At 38.9% G+C, this 13,611-nt stretch overlaps 1 protein-coding gene across 3 annotated transcripts in view; it reads left to right on the forward strand.

Moving 5' to 3' along the window:
• Positions 1-13,091, forward strand: part of APTX (aprataxin) — a 36,411-nt gene extending 23,320 nt beyond the window's left edge. The window contains exons 9-10 of one of the 3 annotated variants that reach the window (XR_009346385.1): positions 852-1,038; positions 11,316-13,091. The gene's annotated coding sequence lies outside the window, so the exon portion shown is untranslated. Of the gene's footprint in view, positions 1-851; positions 1,100-11,315 lie in introns of those variants that run through there. The other 2 variants (XM_059142197.1, XM_059142198.1) reach the window with 2 other exon arrangements.
• The last annotated feature ends 520 nt before the right edge of the window (positions 13,092-13,611 follow it).

Consider the following 13,611-nt stretch of genomic DNA (forward strand, 5'->3'; position numbering starts at 1 on the left):
TCCCTCTCCTTTCTAACTCCCTTGTCCTCCATGCTATTTGTTATGCTCCACAAATAACTGAAACCATATGATACTTGACTCTCTCTGCTTGACTTCTTTCACTCAGCATAATCTCTTCCAGTCCTGTCCATGTTGCTACAAAAGTTGGGTATTCATCCTTTCTGATGGAGGCATAATACTCCATAGTGTGTATGGACCACATCTTCCTTATCCATTCGTCCATTGAAGGGCATCTTGGTTCTTTCCACAGTTTGGCGACCGTGGCCATTGCTGCTATACAGAAATTTCCCCAGAAACTATATAGGATGTTTTCTTAAAATGCTGGTTGGAGTTGCCGTCCTAGGGCACCTGCTTGGTGTGTCACCAGTAGACCACCACCTTTGCTGCCCTTTCCTTGGCTGGATTCTGGAGATAGGAGGCCAGGGCCAAGGCAGAGGAGAGGACTTTGAAGGCTGCCTGAAAAGCCAGTTGAGCAGCTGAATTCTTATCCACTATGGACAGGAATTTCACTATCACAAATATTCTCTGGGTTACTAAATACCTAGAGAATTGTCCAGTGACTAGGGAAAAGAAACATTTTTGCTTTCCAGAACCCAGAAAAGAGAAAATGTTCATGACAGAACGGGGATAGGAAATAGGTCAAATACTAAATTATGATCCCTCTGGATGGTCAGGCATTAGGGAAGAGACCCTCTTAGGCATACCTATCTGAATTATCTATTTGAGAAGCTGATAGACCACAGTCCTGATAACGTGAATGAGAAAAAGGCGCACCTTGCAGGCAGGTTTTTAGCCCACATAGATGACAAACCTTACAGGCTTCTGGGAACCCATTTTTTTTTTTTCACCAGACCATGAAGTTCTTTAGAACAGATGCTGTTTTTTGGTTCTCCATCAAGTACTCAATGAAATTCATTGTACCTGGATCATAATAGGATCCCAATAAAATTTGGAGTGGATGAGACCTCATGTTTCATTGAAAGCATGAAGAAAACAACCCTCTCTGTTGCAGCTGAATTTAATTGTCAACTGTGTCTGGTGAGACTGCATCTTTGGCTTTTAGAAACATTTAATAAACCTTGTTGCCATTGTTGATGGACACAGTATCTCATATGGATCAGAATTAGGGGAACATAAACATGTTAATATTTTCTCATATAACGTCCTAGATAATATTTTCCTACATAACATTCCAGATTTTAATCTTTGCTAGCAAACCAGGTAATTAGGACTATTTGGGGTAATTCCCTAGATTTTCAAGGAGAGGCTTATTTTTTTGGTGACTGTCTTTGGCCACCAGATGGCAGCACTTGAACACTAAATTCTTAATCTGTTTTCTAATCCAAAATTTAGTTTCACTTAATTCTTTTGTTTCAGAATCAGTGCTTCAAAATAAAATATGTAAGTTTTTTTTTTTTTAAATAAGACTGATGTGTGTTTAACTGATGTCGTAATCAAGAGAGACGTTTGAGAGAAAACCAGGGTATAGGTAAGAATACAAAACATACATGATTATTAAGGGGAGGCTGTTTGGCCCCAAGGTTAGATTCTAAAAGTAGCTAGAGCCAGGGTTCAAAGCTGAGTCTGAAATTTATCAAATGAGGGTCTTGAGGAATTTCAAATGCATGGTAGGCCTTGAAAATATGATAGCTCATTTCCTCCCATTTCTTAATTTGACCCCAAGATTAGTAACTCTTGTTCACATCACATAACTGGGAGCAGCGCTGGGAGCAGACACTTCTGGACATATCCTTGAAAAGTGGTGTTATTTTTACATTGACATAGTTGTTAAGTCTGTGATGGTTTGATATTAGAGGAAACACTGTCAAAGCAAGACAACTCAACTGATACACAGATACGGTAAAGGGGTATATGTGCATTTTCCATGGGTCAGCTTCCCTCAAAACCTCCCTGTGATAGAAGAACCCAGCTTCACTTCTGTCCTCCAGCTCTTCTGAGACTTTTGTTTTCTAAGCAGGCAGAATAAATCCCCCAGCCTCAAATAGGGCCAGAATATTAGAGTTGGAAAGAATTTTATAAGCCAGGACTTCTGACATTTTGAAGGAGTCACAGATTCAGAGAATTTGGTGAAAGCAATGCACCCTCTCTCCAAACATTTTCAACATATCAATTATCCATGAATTTCCTAGGGCAGAGGTTCTCAACTGGCACGTGTGTGTATGTGTGTGTGTGTGTGTGCGCGTGCATTCCATTGGCCCTGATGATTCTGAACCATCTGGTAGGGCTTTTTTTTCCAAACCACACACAGAAAGTCACTTTACTACCATGGGGAGGCATCTAATGCCCTTGGTGCTTTGGGCAGATAAGTGTTTAATCTCTTGCCCTGAGAATCTGTTAATTATCTTTAATCGAGTAGCCTCTGGTGTCCCATTGAGGGGTTTGGGACACAGAAATGATTATTATAATACCATGACAAACTTACGTCCTTATTAAACATGAAGAGTGTTTATATCCCCAAATTCATGCTTGGAGAAAATACACTAAAATGTTAATTAATGGTTGGTTTTGGATGGTGAGAGGGTAGGTAATTTAAATTTTGTTATATTGTGCAGATTTCTAATTAGCTTCAGTGAATATATGTTTGGGAATGTGGAAAAAAAACAAACCCAGATTTTATTTTTTAAAGTAATAGATCACAAGAGAATGCAATCAACATTAGTTACTTCTATTAATAGCTGATAAGAAGTGGCTAATAATTTTAATAAGTCGGATCAGTTCTCCAGCCCTTTAGAGGCAGAAGGACATCCTGCAAGGCCAAATTCCAAGCTGTAACAGGTTCACTTGGGCCTGAGGATGACACAAATGAAGGTAATTCAAGTTTTGGATCTGATTTCCCTGTTACTAGATCTAGAAAATTAGATTTTCTGTTTGCTCCCAACCTTAATCTCTGTCTCTTTCAGGGAGATGTCAGCTACATTTTGTTCAAAATTGTTCTAGAACTTCCTAACTGTATTTTCAAATGTGTTTTAGCAGCCACTGAGGTCCCATAATTTTTCTTGAGTGTTATGTTGATGTGGCATGTTCTATTAAGTTCCAATATTGAGCCATCCTTGAGTTCTTGGAATGAACCTCTTAGATCCTGAGGGCTACTTTTTTTTTTAAGATTTTATCTATTTATTAGAAAGTGAGATGGAGAGCATAATCGGTGGGAGGAGGGAGAAGCAGGCTCCAGGGCCTGTCGTGAGACTCCATCCCGGGCCTCTGGGATCATGGCCTGAGCCACCCAGGCACCCCTGAGGGCTACTCTTTGAATGTTGCTTGGACTCCAGGAAACATTTTTGATGGATGGGGTTTGGGGTGAGTTATGTAGATTGATTCATGTGTGAAAGCTTTGTGGCCTGGAACCCAGACTTCTGATATGAAGTATCAGGAGAATGGTTAGGAGCTGGGTCAGTTTCCAGGATATCCTTTGTGGTAGAACATTCAAGTAGTGGGAAAGGTGATCTGGCTTCTCCATGTTAACCCTGCATGGTAAAGAGGGAGGGAGGAGAAATATGAAAAAAAGATACGCGAGGTAAACATTTGGGGAAGACTTTGAGGCATTTGGGAACTAGGAGCTTTAGAGTGGTCTGGAAAACTGCTGATGAGAGGAGGGGAGTTTGAAGAAGGGTTTTTCTCCCTGGATGGGAACTTGATCTCTTTAATGGTTTTTGATAAATGTGAGCAAAGGTTATATACTTCACTTTTTTTTTTTTAAAGTTTTGATTTCTGTTCTTAATTCTGTTTCTCATGTTTTACTTTATGTATTTCTTTTACTGATTACATTTGCTAGATGTTTCCTTATATTTATTATTAAGGGTTATTTTTCAAAAAAGTAATTCTTGAATTTGTTACTTTTATGATTCTCTATAATTTGTTTTTGCCTTATTTATTTTCTCTTTATATTTTCTAAATTTTTTGAGTCAAATACTGAGTTAATATACATTATTATTAAAACATCTCTTTTCTTCTTATTAATTGAATTTTTTAAATAGCAAAGATATGAAAGATGTTGAATTGAATGCTGGGTTGGACCTGAGACTTACAGAGATGGCCTTGGCTGTTGATAACAAGGAAATATTTAATCTAGTTTCAACACCTGAACCATCAGGTTTCCTTGTGTCTCTAAGAGAAAGCATGTGTTCAAGAGGGTAAAGTGGAAATGGCATGGTATTCCTAGGATAAGGTTTTGTACCTTGTGTGTTTCACAAATATTTTTCCTTCCTATTTTCTTACAAATGAGTAATTGTGTTAGGGTGTTCTCATCTCTTTTCTTCTTACCTGTACCACAGCTGTGAAACAATATGACCTGGGCAAGGATCTGCCATTAGTCTTTTATTTTATTTTATTTTATTTTATTTATTTATTTAAAAAATTTTTAAAAGCTTTTTTATCTTTAAGTACTCTGCACACCCAGCATAGGGCTCAGACTCATGATGCTAAGATCAAGAGTCACATCCTGTTATCAACTGATCCAGCCGGGTGCTCCCATTAGTCTTTTATATTTGGTATAATTTTATTTATTTATTTTTTAAAGTGGTCTCCATGCCTAGTATGGGACCCAGTGTGCTTGAACTCATGACCCTGAGATCAAGACCTGAGCTGAGACCAAGAGTCAGATGTTTAACCAACTGAGCCACCCAGGCTTCCCTATTTTATATGATTTTAAACTTCAACATTATCTTTTCAAGATAGGAATTCACATTTCAACTTTATTTGTACAATAAAAAAATTTGTCCCCAGTTAAAGGGTTTTTAGTTTTAATGAAGTACAACTTATTTTTTTCATGAATTATGCCTTTGGTGTTGTAAAGTCATCACCAAACCCAGGGTCACTAGATTTTATCTCATGTTGTCTTCTAGGAGTTTTATAGTTTTGTGTTTTCCATATAGGTCTGTGATCTGCTTTGAATTAATTTTTTTGTGATAGGTATAAAGTCTGTGTATAGATTCATTCATTCATCCATTCATTCATTTATTTTTAAAATATTTTATTTATTTATTTGGCAGAGAGAGACAGTGAGAGAGGGAACACAAGCAGGGGGAGTGGGAGAGGGAGAAGCAGGCCTCCCGCTGAGCAGGGAGCCTGGTGTGGGGGCTCAGGAGCTTGATCCCAAGACCCCAGGACTACAACTCGAGCCAAAGGCAGATGCTTAACGCCTGAGCCACCAAGGTGCCCCTCATTTACTTATTTATTTTTTGAATATGATTATCTAGTTAAAGGATTTTTAAGCATTATCTGATGGGGTAATTTTTTTTTATATGACGTTTTTCTTTCTTCCTTCCCTCCCAATGTCTCCTTCCCTGTAGTGAGAATCTGTGATTAAAACAAAGAATTTAAAGGGAAAAGCATACAACTGCTAGCTGAAGGCCATGCAATTTAGACTACTTCCTGTCCAACTATTTGGTTTTTTTCCCCCCTGACACCTGTGGGGACTGTAAGGGGTGGGATGCATTCCCTGGGCTCTATGTGCCAACTTTCCAACTCCAGTGTAACCATCAGTAGAGTTCCCTTACCTCCTGTCTGTGCCTGCTTGTCAGTTCACAGGCACCATGGAATGGGAGGAATGGCCAGAAAACCATGCATTTGTCTTGGTATCATAATCCCAAACTCTCTTCAAGACTTGGGGGAAAATGAACAAGGGCAGCTACCACCGATGGTTAAGTGTGAAAAGTCAGTTCTTTGTAGAAGGTGTGATTGAATTGTCACAATTTGGAAAGAACTTGTCTGCCCAGAGGCACTCTCCAAAACACCACAAAATCCTCCAGGAATCTTTTCATCTTTTGAAACTCCAGTTTGCATTTCCAGGAGCCTGGCTGACCTGCTGAGCACAGTGTTCTCTAATGGAAGAGTTTGTTTTTCAGTTACTGGTGGTGGCAGGAACACCGGAGTGGCATCTACTTTTTGAGAAAGAGATGGGAACTCATTCATAAGAAGGAGGTGGGCACAGAGAAGCCTCAGGCTGCCCAGGCATGTGGGTAAGCAGTGAGGACACGGAGGTCTTTGGGGACAAAAGGAGTTCCCATGCTAGGTTTGCCATGAGAAATAGAAACTGGTCCCTTCAAGAAGAGATCCCCCCTCCCCCACTTCTGCTGGATCCTAAGTAATATGGTCCACTGGACATAGAGGCACTAACTAAACGGTACCGAGGCTCCATTTTTGCCAGCCACCAGCCTTGGCAATAAGGCCATTGGGTAGGTGGCTTTAGTTTCACTTTGCTGAGGAATCTACAACTTAGCATGGTTCTGATACAGATTAAGTTGGGGTGAGGGATTGGATAATCTGAAGACAGAGCTCTTCCCTCATGTCCAGGTGCCCTTCCTGTATCCACATATAACATCTCCCTTAAACTGGTTCTTGAGCCTTGAATTTCAGTCAAGGTATGTTAGCAGGCAAGTTGAGAATGACCAAGCCTGGTTGAGGAGAAGGCGGTAACTCAGATGCCTATGGCATGTTATGTTATTCTTGCCTTAGTCCCCTTCATAAAAGAGCTGAGATACCGTCTACCTTGCAGGGTTACATGAAGTAATGCAGGTAGAGCGCTTGGGAGATGGTCACTAAATAACTATGATGATTATGGCTAAGAGTTGTTTTTGAAGGAAACTTGGTGGAATTGGTTCAGTCTCTTCATAGAGATTCTTGTTTGCTTGCTGACAAAAGGAACTATGTACAACAGTGAACAGTCTTAAAATACTTATTTTAGTAGATGCCAAACATATATATATACCCTAGGACCAAATAAGGCATCCTTGACAAAACAAGTTATTTTTAATGCAGAAGAATTTCAAGAAAAATAACTTAGTCCCTCTTTTAAAGATAAGAGCTTACAGCAATAGTTTCCACATTAATTAATAAACTATTAAGGTTTTTTTTTTTTTTTTTTAAAGACTTTATTTATTGACAGAGAGAGACACAGCGAGAGAGGGAACACAAGCAGGGGGAGTGGGAGAGGGAGAAGCAGGCTTCTTGCTGAGCAGGGAGCCCAACACAGGGCTCGATCCCGGAACCCTAGGACAGCGACCTGAGCTGAAGGCAGCCACTCAATGACTGAGCCATCCAGGTACCTCTAAACTATTAAGTTTTTTTTCTTTTTTTAATTTCTTTTCAGCTTAACAGTATTCATTGCCTAAACTATTAAGTGTTTAAATGGGACAGTAATCTGAAGATTTTAGGTGAATTCACTTCACTGGCGTTTGGAGCTATAGTCAACTTCAAGATTAAACTTGCTGCCATTTGGCCTGGTGCAGATGAAATTTGTTGTGCCTGTATGAAAAGTGAACATTTTGTATGATTATACACACTTGTCATTCATTATAGTATCCACCCTCTGGATTCTTTCTTATGGGAAGGTTTTCTTTTTGTTTTATCCTCACAAAACCTGTGAGGTTTTAAACCAATGTGACTAATAGCATAGATGGTCAGCTGGGCTTCTCCTTCTTTGGCTCATTGCTTTCTAGATGGGACTACATAAAATAATTTTATTTTGCACATTATCTTCTCCTTATTTAAGATCTGAAGAGGAGTTGTCCAAAAGAAAAGTGAGGGACCTTTAAAGATGAACAATGCAGGCAGGCTCTTCTCTCACAATCGCGTTTGTTGGCTAGCCTAATAGGACTTTGTATTACAGTTAAAAGTGTTTCTGAACTGTTTTTTACTTTATCATCACTGTATTCATATGGCTTCTGTTTCTTGAGAGAAACCTAATTTTTGTCCTTTTAACAGAAATAGAATTAACCTAATTGCACAGTCATTTTCAACCATACAAAAGCCAGCATTAAAAATGAGCCAGTGGGAATAATTATGAGTCACAGAAGAGGTAAATGATCTGATACATAGTTCTTGTGCTTGAGGGATTTAATTTGACGTTAACAGAAAAAGGATTTTTCTGAAGTAAAAAAATCTTATCATTTAATCCACAATGTATTTAGCTACAGACATTCTACTAATATAGATAGATTCATTTAATGTTTTTCTGATTCATGTGGTGCTTAATAAAGGGGTTACTTTAGCTCTTGCATCTCAATTCATTGTTTTATGATTCTTTAATTTTCATTGACTAGTGAGATAAAATAATTCTAGTAAGAGATTTTAGTATGTGCATATGAAAATTGGACATCTCCAGTAGTTAAAAAAATAAGGACATATAGGAATTGAACAATGTAACAAGTTAACTTTGTGCGTGTGTGTGCATACACCTGAGTGTGCATATACACTCTTGAATACAGGAGAAAGACCATACTTCCTTTGAATAGAGAAGAAACACTTTATTCCCCATATGTTCATGGGACATTTAAAATAGTTGATTCCATATTTTACCACAAAGAAAATTTGACATGTCTTTTTATTGTTTTACTTTTTGCAGTAATCATATATTATTTTTATATGCAAATAGCAAAATAAATAAAAAATTTAAAAATGCGTTTGCTTTATTTCTGATGTCTAGAGTAATGTTTGAGACATATTAGGAACTCAAAAGATGTTGGCTACATAAACGAACCAATGGATTTTAACATTTGTTGAGTACCTACTATGTGCCAGGCAGAGAACAGCAGGTAGTGCCTTCCAGCTGTGTGGTTTAAAGCCATTTGAGTTAAATGGAGTTTGTTATGTCACAGATCAAACCATGTGCCCTCACACATAAGTAACAGACAACAAGTCTGCAGTCATTCCTTTAGCCCATGACCCAGTTATACTTGGTCTCCAGCTGCACTGTAAGGGCTTCTGGTGAATTGATTTATTTAATTTTTTTTTTTTTAAAGATTTTTATTTGTTTATTTAACAGACAGAGATCACAAGTAGGCAGAGAAGCAGGCAGAGAGAGAGGAGGAAGCAGGCTGCCAGCTGAGCAGAGAGCCCGATGCGGGCCTCGATCCCAGGACCCTGGGATCATGACCTGAGCCGAAGGCAGAGGCTTTAACCCACTGAGCCACCCAGGTGCCCTTATTTAATATTTTTAATGTATAGGTATACATTTCCCACACTTCATATGATAAAGAGTGGGGGAGGAGTGATAAGGACATATGGAGTAGGGAAAGCTTTCTGACGTTGAACATGCTGATTGCACTAGGTAAATCTGACATTCCTTTTCAGCTTTACCAGGAAAAATTCTGCTATCCCTAAGCACACTGGCTCTTTGGTTTGTTTTCCTTAACATTTTTTTTTGAAAGATTTTATTTGTTTATTTGAGAGAGAGATTGGTCACAGGTAGGCAGAGAGGCAGGCAGAGAGAGAGGGGGAAGCAGGCTCCCAACTAAGCAGAGAGCTTGATGCGGGCCTCGATCCCAGGACCCTGAGATCATGACCTGAGCTGAAGGCAGAGGCTTAACCCGCTGAGCCACCCAGGCGCCCCTTAACCATTATTTTTTACTTGTTATCTGGAAATAGGTTCTTTTTCATTTAAAATATATTTCATTTAAAAATATTTCTTTCCTCTTCAAAATGTTGGCTTAGTTGATGGGATTGAGTTTTTGCTATAATAGCTGACTTGTTAATTGCTGGAATACTAATCACTATTGTGTGTACTCATTTTCTTAGACATTTATAATCAAGGGAAAGGAAGAGCTTATAACTGGATTAGGCTTTTCATTTCTTTCTTGTTAGGCATTTGCATAAAATTTGGAAATGTTTGTTGCCCATAGGCAATATCAGCATCGGTATTATAGGTATTACATTTTTCCACCCAAATGATGTGCATCTTTTTTTTTTAAAAGATTTTATTTATTTATTTATTTGACAGACAGAGATCACAAGTAGGCAGAGAAGCAGGCAGAGAGAGAGGGGGGAAGCAGGCTCTCCACCGAGCAGAGAGCCTGAGGCCGGACCTGATCCCAGGATCACGACCAGAGCCGAAGGCAGAGGCCTCAACCCACTGAGCCACTCAGGCGCCCTTGTGCATCTTTTTTAAAAAAAGATTTTGTTTTTTTGCTCTAGAGAGAGAAAGTGTGCATATGAGTGTACAAGCAGGTGGCAGGGAGGGAGAACGAGGGGGAAAGAATGTCAAGCAGAATCCATGCTGAGTACAGAGCACATGCTGGACTTGACCTAAGGACTCTGAGATCATGACCTGAGCTAAAACCAAGAGTTGGACGCTTAACTGACTGAGCCACCCAGGTGCCCCTGGGTTTTGCATCTTAATTAATGGTAGACAGAATAATAGGGGATGTATGTGTTTTTTTCTCCTTTTTTTTTTTTTTTTTTTTAAACTATCAGTTATTGAGAGCTTAGTATGTGCTGGGCACTGAACAGAGCTCTTTAATTCAAAGAAATTAAAATTTCCTTTAATTCTCACAACAATCTAATGATGTGGTGTGGTGAAGAAACCAAAGCTAAATGAAGGTAAATAATAAAACTAGTAACAGAAATTCTTCCTGGCTCAAAGTCCATGCTTTTTACCACTGCGTTATGTTTTTCCCATCTTTTGCATGGTCATATTCTGAAACTTGCCTTCTTATAGAACATCTCCATTATAGAATATTCAGGTAAAATTCAGGTATCCTGATCCCTGACTCCAGCCTGCTGCTTTTTCATAGCTTCATTTCCACTATATCAGTTTTTCACCATTGTCTAGATTTTCAGTTCCTTGGTCCTTTCACTTCCTCCCAATTTAGTATCCCCATCTTAGGTTTGCTTTCTTCTCCATGAACCTCATATTTGATTCTCTAAAATAATTTTCCCACAACCACCCCTTTTACTTCTATGCTAAACCCACTGTCCTATATCCTAACACTGAATTGATGCCTCAGTTTGCTTTCTTTGCTCCTATCTTAACATTAACTGATCGGGGGCACCTGGGAGGCTTTGTCGGTTAAACCTTCAACTCTTGATTTCTGCTCAGGTCGTGATCTTAAGAGTCGTGAGATCAAGCCCCGTGTTGGGCTCCACGCTTAGCAGGGAGTTTGCTTGTCCCTCTGCCTCTACTTCTCACATTGCTTGCACATGTGCATGCCTTCTCTCAAATAAATAAATAAAATCTTAAAAAAAAAAAAAGATTAGCTAATCAAGGTTAGGGGAAAAAAATCAGTAGACTTTATAATAAACCTCACAGATGGCTACCACTACACATTTATGGCTTTAAACTCTTGCCAGGCTCTCCTTCCATTCTGTGGCATTGCTGTTTTCAGGTCCTTTCTTCATTGTCTTCAACAACAGTGCCGTGCCAATACCACTTTCCTTAAGTTCTCCCTTCTCTTACTCTTAACTAGGTTTTCTCCTGCTTCTTCAAACAAATCGAGGCTGTGAAGCATTATCTTGTTCAACTTTCCATCCCCTCACTGCGACTTACCTACATACCTACCATTCTTGACTTTCTTCCACAGGATAAAGGGGATTCCTTCCTGTTCAAATCCAACTCCTCACCTTTACCTCAAGTCCAAGAAGGAAGCATTTGTGTTCTGGGCAGGAGGATGGAGGAAAAGAGGAAGAAGGGGATTAAGGACTCACAAATACTCTCTGAAGAAGTTTCCTGGAATCTCCTTCATGACTCTTCTTTTTGTATTACCATGGCCAGAATTCAGCCACAAGCCACAGGTGACCAAGCTTTAAGGGAGGTTGTGAAATATAACCTTTATTTTGGGCAAATCTATATCCAACTAAAAATTCTATTAGTACAGAAGCAGCACAGAATGAAAATCGGAGATAGGGAACAGTCTCTGCAGTCTCTGCCAGTGTTCTTTTGCACATGAAAAAAATTGAGTTGCCTTTCTCTTTCTTATTTTTTACTTATATTGCAAATGTTTTACAAATTTAGATCTTTTAATCTTTTAATTTAGTGTATGCTATCTCATGATACAGAGGTTTAAAATTGTTATGTCACTGAAACATGCATTCCTTTTTTTTAAAAAAAATTCATTGTTTCTGGAATTCATATTTTGCTTAAATAGTCCTTCCTTATCCATATGCTCTCATATTTTCTTTTACTTTTTAAAAAAACATTTTATTTATTTGAGAAAGAGAGAGAGAGCATGAGAGGGAGAAGCAGACTCCCTGCTGAGCTGGGAGCCCAATGTGGGACTCGAACCCAGGACTCTGGGATCATGACCTGAGTCAAAGACAGTTGCTTAACCAACTGAACCACCCAGACATCACTGTTTACATATTTTCTTTTGGTACATTTATGCCTTTTTTTTTTTTTTTAAACTTTAGGTCTTCATTATATCTGGTATTTATAAATTTTGATCTAGTGTGACATAGGGATCTATCTATTTTTTAAATTTTTATTTAATGAACTCCCAACTCATTTTAAACTAGTCTTCATTCTCATTCATTTGAAGTACCATATGTACGGTGAACTAAATTTTGCTATGTACACAAGTCTGTTATGGGCTTCCTATTCCATTTCCATTGAGCTATTACTAAACTCACACCTCAGTTTTCATTACCATAGTTTTGCAGAGTTTCTTTATTCTTCACTCTTTTTCTTTTTCTCCCCGTTCCTCCTCCTTTCTCCTCTCTACTTCTGTTTCACCTAGCCAGGCTTGTTGGATGCTCCTATGAAGACGAGACAAATGGACATAGGCTTCCATCTCTGTTTCCTTCACCGTAGAATTTTCATCCTTTTCATACTCAGCAGCCTCCCATTTCTTTGCTGCCCGGTGTCACCCCTTCCAGGTCTTGCATTGTGTGGGAGGCTGGCATTGGAAGGATTGCTGCTTTTAGTTGACTTGTTCTTTGTGCTTCCTCCTTTCAATCCTTTGGATACCGTGTGTGTATAAAATCTGTTTCTCTTTATCACTATATTCTAAAATTTTCCCTAAGCTCTCTGAAGATGTAAAAACGATTGTTAATCTCAGTATATGCGGAGTCACCTCTTTATTTCCTTTTGTTTATTTTTTTTTGATTGCCTGACTGTTTTCTTCAGGAAGGATGAAACTGTTCTCTGACTCAGTGAGCTGCCGAATCTCAAAACCAGGTAGCACATGAGTGTTCTGTGATGCTCACTGGTTTCATATGGCTGTGGAAACCATTTGCTGCCTCAAGTTTTGGCTGAACTTGTCCTGCATGCAGATAATGAGGAAATGCTGGGGTGTGGTTCTGCAGGTTGAGAAATGGGCACACCTCTCCCTATGGCTCTATCTCCCCAGGCTCTTTGGGCTACTTTGTTACGGCCCACTTTGACTTTTTGTATGGTTATGGCCTCTCTGATCATTGTTCTTCAACATTTTATTGGCTTGTCTATAGTCACTTTTCTAGATGATCATTCTATTCAACTTGTCAGAGTCTAATAAAAAAAACAACTCAGGATTTTGACTTTGATCGTATTTAATTTAATTTATCAACTAATAGAGGGATATTAACCTTTTTGACCATGTTGGATAAGCAGAACAGATTCCAATGACAGGAGTTGGGACTGTATTGGTTTTTATGAGTATGTGTATGTACGTGTGTGTGTGGGGGGGGTGGTGGGAGGTAAACATGGAGGGCTTTTCTTTACAGCGTCATCTCAGTAGAATTTTAGGGGTTAAGTAAATTTACTTGTTTAGTCAGATAACCATCTTTTTTTTTTTTAACTTTATTTTTTCAGTGTTCCAAGATTCATTGTTTATGCATCACACCCAGTGCTCCATGCAATATGTGCCCTCCTTAATACCCACCACCAGGCTCACCCAACCCCCT

Source organism: Mustela lutreola, chromosome 12 (assembly GCF_030435805.1).
Source record: "Mustela lutreola isolate mMusLut2 chromosome 12, mMusLut2.pri, whole genome shotgun sequence".
Classification (NCBI taxonomy): Eukaryota; Metazoa; Chordata; class Mammalia; order Carnivora; family Mustelidae; genus Mustela; species Mustela lutreola.